This window comes from Tachyglossus aculeatus, chromosome X1 (genome assembly GCF_015852505.1).
Source record: "Tachyglossus aculeatus isolate mTacAcu1 chromosome X1, mTacAcu1.pri, whole genome shotgun sequence".
In the NCBI taxonomy this organism is placed as follows: Eukaryota; Metazoa; Chordata; class Mammalia; order Monotremata; family Tachyglossidae; genus Tachyglossus; species Tachyglossus aculeatus.
The window spans coordinates 133,798,102-133,805,633 of NC_052101.1; the positions used below are offsets into that span (position 1 = coordinate 133,798,102).

General features: G+C 46.9%; 1 long non-coding RNA gene across 1 annotated transcript; it reads left to right on the top strand.

Annotated features, from left to right (window-relative positions):
* The first annotated feature begins 223 nt into the window (after positions 1 to 223).
* On the top strand, positions 224 to 5,167 carry LOC119919648. Its single transcript, XR_005447713.1, has 3 exons — positions 224 to 344; positions 4,333 to 4,393; positions 5,061 to 5,167. It is a non-coding gene; the product is annotated as an uncharacterized LOC119919648 (long non-coding RNA).
* The last annotated feature ends 2,365 nt before the right edge of the window (positions 5,168 to 7,532 follow it).

The following is a 7,532-nucleotide window of genomic DNA, read 5'->3' on the forward strand; positions in this document are numbered from 1 at the left end:
GTATCCCTCCTCCACAGGGGAAGGGAGAGCGGACGGGGCAGAGTTGATCTCCTCCAGAGGAGAGAGAAGGGGGACCCCCTCGTCACAGTTCGGCCGCCATTACGCTACACTACACATTGGAGGAGGGACGCGGGCCCGCCGACGCCTCCGTGTGAAGCCCGGGCCGGGACGATCTCGAGGCCACATTCTCAGGGCGGGCTCTGTGGGAGGCCCCGGGACTCGGGGCGCTGAGGTAAATTCACCGGGTCTAGCAGGTGAACCGGCAAACTGACTGGCCGCCAAACGGCCTGCAGAAGCCAACACTGAAGAAAAGTCCAGGAAACAACATTTGGAAGAAGAGTGAGGTAAGTAGTAATAGTTGTTGTTGTTATGGTATTTAAGTGCTCACTCTGTGCAAAGCACTATACAAAATTATTACTATCAAGTGCTGTCGAGTCGTTTCCAAGTCAAAGAGCCTCTATGGATATATTTTCTCTAGAGCGTCCTGTCTTCTTATATAATCCGCTACCATTCTAATGGTTCATCCGGTATTGTTTTTGTGGTCTCTATCCATCTAGTGGCTGCTCCGCCTCTTCCACATTCTCCCTGGATTCTTCCTACTTCTCCATAGAATTAATTCTTCTTATTGTGTGTCCAAAACATGCTAATCTAAGTCGAGCCATTTGGCCTTCCAAAGACCACTTTGGTTGAATTTACTCCAGAATCCATTTGTTTGTTTTTCGGGCAGTCCGTGGTATTTGCAAAAGCCTTCTCCAACACAACACATTTCAAAAGAAGCAATGCTCTTTCTATCCTGTTTTTTCACTGTCCAGCTTTCAATCCATACACTGTCACTGGAAACACCATAGAATTGACAATTTGTATTTTTGTGGCAATTGTTACATCAGCACATTTCATGACTTTTTCCAAGCTCTTCATAAGCAAATATACAGAATATACCAAACTATACAAAGTACACAGATGAAAATCAGATACGGGTCCTGGCCCCCAAGAAACATAGATATAGTGAAAGGAGGGGAGAGATGGTGGTAGGCACAAAGGGGAAGGTGAAACTATAGAAACACAAAAACTACTGAAAAGACAAGGACAGGGATATACACAACAATAGGCTCTAGTGGCCATAGATGTCGAAATAAATTAAAGGTGAGTACACGGATTACTGATTATAAAGGTATCTGCATAAGTGCTGTTTGTGTTTGGGTAAGTCCCTAAGTGCTAGAGGGGATGAGGTCTCAAGAGCCTAGGTGACACAGAAAAAGGGAAAAATAACATGAGATGAGAAATTAGTGAAGGACGAGTTCCTGGAGGAGATAAGATTTTAGCAGGACTTTGAAGATGGGGTTTACCTCCTCCATAGGGTATGCGGGGAGCTTTGGGTCGAGTTTACCTCCTCCACAGGGATTGGGGAGCACAATGCGCAGAGTTTACCTCCTCCTCAGGGATTGGGGGGCTTTTTGGATGTAGTTTACCTTCTCCACAGGAATTGAGGGGTGCTTTAGGCAGACTTATCTCCTCCACAGAGATTGGGAGTTCTGTGGACAGAGTTGACTTCCTCCACAGGGATTGGGGGCACTTTGTGCTCCCCCCTTTTTTTGGAAGAGGTAAACTATGCCTAATGTGCAGGGTTTACCTCCTCCTCAGGGATTGGGGGGTTCTTTGGGTGTGGTTTACCTCCTCCACAGGAATCGAGGGGCGCTTTGGGCAGAGCTTACATCCTCCACAGGGATTGGGGGGGCACTTTGGGCAAAGTTTACCTCACCTCCTCCACAGGGATTAGGGGCACTTTAAACCAGGTTTACCTCCTCCACAGGACTTCGGGGGGCACTTTGGGCAGAATTTAATTCCTCCACAGGGATTGAGAGATGCTTTGGGCAGAGTTTACCTCCACCACAGTGGAAGGGGAGCAGTCTCGGTGGAGTTTGCTTCCTCCACAGGGGAAGGAGGGGCACTATCATCAGAATTTTCCTTCACAGGGATTGAGGGGCTCTTTGGGTCGAATTTCCTCCTCCATGTGGGAAGAAGGCACTCTTTGATGGAGTTTAACTCCCCCAGAGGGGCATGGGGGCACTCTCGATGGAGTTGAGAGTGCCCCACAGGGGAAAGGGGCAACTCTCTGCAGAGCTTAGAGCTTACCTTCACAGGACGAAGGGGGCACGCTCAGTAGAGTTCACCCTCCACTACAGGGATGAGGTGGGCTTCCGGCCCTCAAACGGATGCAGGACAGCCGAGGCCACCATATGAAGCCCCGGCTGGACCTATCTTGGGGCCACATTTCTCAGGGCAGGTTCTGTGGGAAACCACAGGACTCGTGTAGCTGAGGTAAATCCGCCAGTTCTAGTAGGTGAACAAGTGAACCAACTGGCTGTCTAACGGCCTGCCGGAGCCAATGCAGAAGGAAAATCCAGGAAGGTTGATGTGGAAACAATGCTCGGAAGGAGAGTGTGATAAATAGTAGTAGTTGTAGTCATAATGGTATTCATTAAAGTGCTCACTCTGTGCAGAGCATTGTACTAAATACACAAGTGAAAATTAGGGACAGGCCCTGGATCCCAGTGGGCTTACATCTCCACATGAAGGAGGAGAGAAGGTGACAAGCACCAAGGGGAAGATGAAACACTACAAAGAGAAAAACAATAGAAACGATAAGGACAACCAGATACAGAACCAGAGGGCTAGGGCTGTGGGGGAGATAGACATTGAAATGAATTGCAAGTATGGGAGGCCATTGACTGTAAGGATATGTACATAAGGGCTGTTTGTGTGGGGGTAAATTCCTAAATGCTTGAGGCGGTGAGGTCTGCAGAGCCTGGGTGACCTAGAAAAGAGGGAAAATAAGATGGGGAGATGAGAGATTAATGAGGTAAGAGTTCGTGGAGGAGATAGAATTTTAGCAGGATTTTAAAGATAGGAAGAGGGATGATTTGAACTCCTTTTCTTCCCTCCCAAACCCTGCCCTCTTCCTGACTTTCCCATCACTGTAGACGGAACTACCATCCTTCCCGTCTCACAAGCCCGCAACCTTGGTGTCATCCTCGCCCCTGCCCTCTCGTTCACCCCTCACATCCAATCCGTCACCAAAACCTGCTGGTCTCACCTCCGCAACATCGCCAAGATCCGCCCTTTCCTCTCCATCCAAACCGCTACCCTGCTGGTTCAATCTCTCATCCTATCCCGACTGGATTACTACATCAGTCTCCTCTCTGATCTCCCTTCCTCCTTTCTCTCCCCACTTCAGTCTATACTTCACGCTACTGCCTGGATCATCTTTGTGCAGAAACGCTCTGGGCATGTTACTCCCCTCCTCAAAAATCTCCAGTGGCTGCCTGTCAACCTACGCATCAAGCAAAAACTCCTCACTCTCGGTTTCAAGGCTCTCCATCACCTCACCCCCTCCTACCTCACCTTCCTTCTCTCCTTCTACAGCCCAGCTTGCACCCTCTGCTCCTCTGCCACTAACCTCCTTACTGGGCCTTGTTCTCGCCTGTCCCACCGTCGACCCCTGGCCCACGTCCTCCCCCTGGCCTGGAATGTCCTCCCTCTGCCCATCCGCCAAGCTAGCTCTCTTCCTCCCTTCAAAGCCCTACTGAGAGCTCACCCCCTCCAGGAGGTCTTCCCAGACTGAGCCCCATTTTTCCTCTCCCCCTCCCCATCCCCCCTGCCCTACCTCCTTCCCCTCCCCACAGCACCTGTATATATGTTTGTACAGATTTATTACTGTATTTATTTTACTTGTACAAATTGACTATTCTATTAATTTTGTCAGTGATGTGCATCTAGATTTACTTCTATTTATTCTGATGACTTGACACCTGACCACATGTTTTGTTTTGTTGTCTGTCTCCCCCTTCTAGACTGTGAGCCCGTTGTTGGGTAGGGACCATCTCTATATGTTGCCAACTTGTACATCCCAAGCGCTTAGTACAGTGCTCTGCACACAGTAAGCACTCAATAAATACGATTGATTGAATGAATTAATCTGTTTGATAAGAAGTGGGGGAGCTTCAGGCCCCAGGAAAGGTATGAATCAATGGTCAAGGGCAAGAAAGAGGATATCTACGCATGGGGAGTAGGTTGGTGTGAGAGGAGTCAGAGGGGAACGAGGTTAAGTAAGCGGGACGAGAGCCTATTGAATGCCTTAAAGCTGATAAGTTTCTGCTCAATGCGGAGGGGTATAGACAACCATTGAAGGTTTTCGAGGAATGGGGTGATATGGACAGTATGGTTGTTTAGACAAATGATCCAGGCATTCGGAGTGAAGTATTCTATATAATAAATCATTTATGTTCTGAAACAAGCTGAATTAAATAATTTGAAAGTGCACTTTTCTTGTAGCAAAAGAATAAGAATACAGAAGGACATATGGAAGGTTATAAGAACAAGGAGCACAGTTGTGGTAAAAAAAAAAATACCCCTTTAGTTCTATTCCTGAACGGGTTTTCCTATTTCTTGTCAATGTATTTTTTGTTGAGTGCCCTTAGGTCGGTCTCCCTCCCTCCAACCTCTCACCCCTTCAGTCTATATACTAAAATAAGAATAGTAATTCATAATGAATGTTGCATTTTTCAGGCCACCCGGCCAAGCTTTCCTCAGCCTCACCCCTTGCTTTACCCCCATTCTCAGTTCCTTTCCCTCAGTGCCCCTGCTTTCCCACCCACTTGGCCTCACTCTCCCCTCCCTACACACAACCATCCATTCTCTTCACTTCTTCTTCTCCCTCAAAACCTCACTCAAAAGCCTCCATGTTTATGTGCATAAATAGAAGACAACAGTTAAAGCCATTTGAATGAAGTAGCTTAACAGAAAAGGACTGCTTTCTAAGTGCTCTTCAATTCAATTTGGGAACCAAATGTATTACATAGTCTCATACTACTAAACGGTTATTACCTGAAAGTTTGAGTCCCCCACTTAAGGAAGACTTTTATCTGAGTATTTTCTGTTTCTCTCAGAGACATTGTGCATGAGGAAAGACAGCTGTAAATGTTAAAATGTTCATTTTCAATGGGGAAAGCAGATACAACAGTTATTAAAGGTTGTTTTTGTATGTTTGTTTTCTGAAACAGCTGAGGACATAATGGACTTACTGCTGGAGTACATTAAGCAGCAACTAAACTCACTCAACACACCTGCTGTAAATAGTGCTCTGCTGTCAGTTGTTTCGATTTGTCAAGGAAACAGTAAGATGATTCACTGAAATTTGATCTGGGGTTCTTTTCATAGTACATTGTGAGATCTCATGACACAAAACGCATAATTCTTTATACTTAAAGACAATGTTGGAGCATGTCATTTTCTTGCCTCTGCAAAAAAGATAATTTTTGAAATTGAACAGGTGAGAATGAGAAGGCTTTTTTTGTAGGAACCTGGGATAAAGTAGATTATGAGCCCTTTGAGGGACCCAGACGGTGTCTGATCTGACTATCCTGTTCTCCCCCAGCAATCAATCTATCTATCAATCATATTTATCGAGTGTTTGCTGTGTGCAGAGCACCTACGCTAAGCCCTTGGGAAAGTACAATGTAACAGTTGGTTGACCACTTTCCCAAAAAGAGCTTACACGGAGTAAACACTTAAGGCCATCATTATTACTCTGAAGGAATGGGGTATCTGTTCCTCTGTTAGTTGGGGAGGGGTGACAGTAGAGTCAGTGGTTGGAAGAGAGCAAGCATCTAGGTTCATAGGGATGTCAAACAGATGCCTTCAAGACAAAAATAGGACCCCAGAGGCTTTCACCTAACCTGTGGATGTAATCATCATCATAGTAATGATGGAAATAATAATGATAATAATAATAATAATGGTATTGGTTAAGTGCTTACCATGAGACACAGCGGGGCCTAGTAGAAAGTGCATGGGCCTGGGAATCAGAGGACCTGGATTTTAATCCCAGGTTTGCCTCATTCATTCATTCAGTCATATTTATTGAGCGCTTACTGTGTGCAGAGCACTGTACTAAGAGCTTGGAAAGTACAAGTTGGCAACAGATAGAGACCGTCCCTACCCAACAGCGGGCTCACAGTCTAGAAGGGGAAGACAGACAACAAAACAAAACATATTAACAAAATAAAATAGAGTAGTAAATATGTACAAGTAAAATAAATAGAGTAGTAAATATGTACAAACATATATACAGGTGCTGTGGGGAGGGGAAGGAGGTAAGGCGGGGGAATGGGAAGGGGGAGGAGGGGGAGAGGAAGAAGGGGTCTCAGTCTGGGGCTCCTCCTGGGGCTCAGGCCTCCTGCCTGCCCTGTGACCTTGGGCAAGTCACTTCACTTCCCGGTGCCTCAGTTTCCTCATCTGTAAAATGGTGATTCAATGCCTGTTCTCCCTCCTATTTGGACTTTGAGCCCCAAGGTGGGTCAAGGACTGTATCTGACCTGCTTATCCTGTGTCTACCCCAGTGCTTAAAACAGTGCTTGGAACATAGTGAGCGCTGATGATGATGTTGCCAATTTGCACTTCCCAAGTGCTTAGTACAGTGCTCTGCACACAGTAAGCACTCAATAAATACGATTGAATGAATGAATGAATGATGACTATCACTCTACTCAGATCTGGGATAGATACAGGACAATCATTTGAGACCTTATCCCTGTCCCATGTCGGGCTCTTAGTGTAAGGTGAAGGGGGATGTGGGTGACTCAGGGTGGCACTGCTCTGCTCCCACCCCTCTTCCTTCTCCAGGCTTAGTGTGCAGTTCCCAGTGACCCACCCCTGCTCAGCCAGATGACTTCTTGCTTGTGGGTGCTCCTCTGGGCTACCGGCGAGAATGAACTCTACTTTATCTTCATCTTCATTGTTAGTGGAGCCAGGTGATAGTTGGATAGGGTCAAGCAGTCTGCTGCCACCTGCAGGGAGAGGAACCGGGAGCCAGGCTGAGAGGCATGCACTGGGAGAGATGCTGGAATTCCTGGGTTCTACAGAGAAGGGAGAAAAGAAGAGGGAAGAGAGGGAGAAAGAGAGACTATGAGTGAGAGTGAGTGACTAGGAAAGCGAGAGACTGTGAGGGAGCGAGTGAGGGTATGTAGTGGCTAGAGAAGACTGAGACTTTCCCAGGCTGTAGGCTGTTGTTTTTGTCTAATGCTGCCGAGTCATTTCTGACCCATAGCGACTCCATGGACACATCTCTCCCAGAGCGCCCCAACTCTATCTGCTATCGTTCTGGGAGTGTATCCATAGAATTTTCTTGGTAAAATCACGGAAGTGGTTTGCCGTTGCTTTTTTCCATGCGGTAAACCTGAGTCTCCACCCTAGACTCTCTCCCATGCCACTGTTGCCCAGCACAGGTGAGTTTTGACTTGCAGCATATTGTCTTCTGCTCACTATCTACTGCCCAAGCTAGGAATGGAGTGGGTATGCCTCTGCTTGACTCTCCCTCCTGTAAGCTCATCGTGGGCAGGGAATGTGTCCGTTTATTGTTGTACTCTCCCCAGCGCTTAGTACAGTGTTCTGCAAACAGTAAGCACTCAATAAATATCGACTAACTTAGGGGCTGGAAGGAGCAGGGGAAATGGGAGAATTCATGAGAAAAAAGA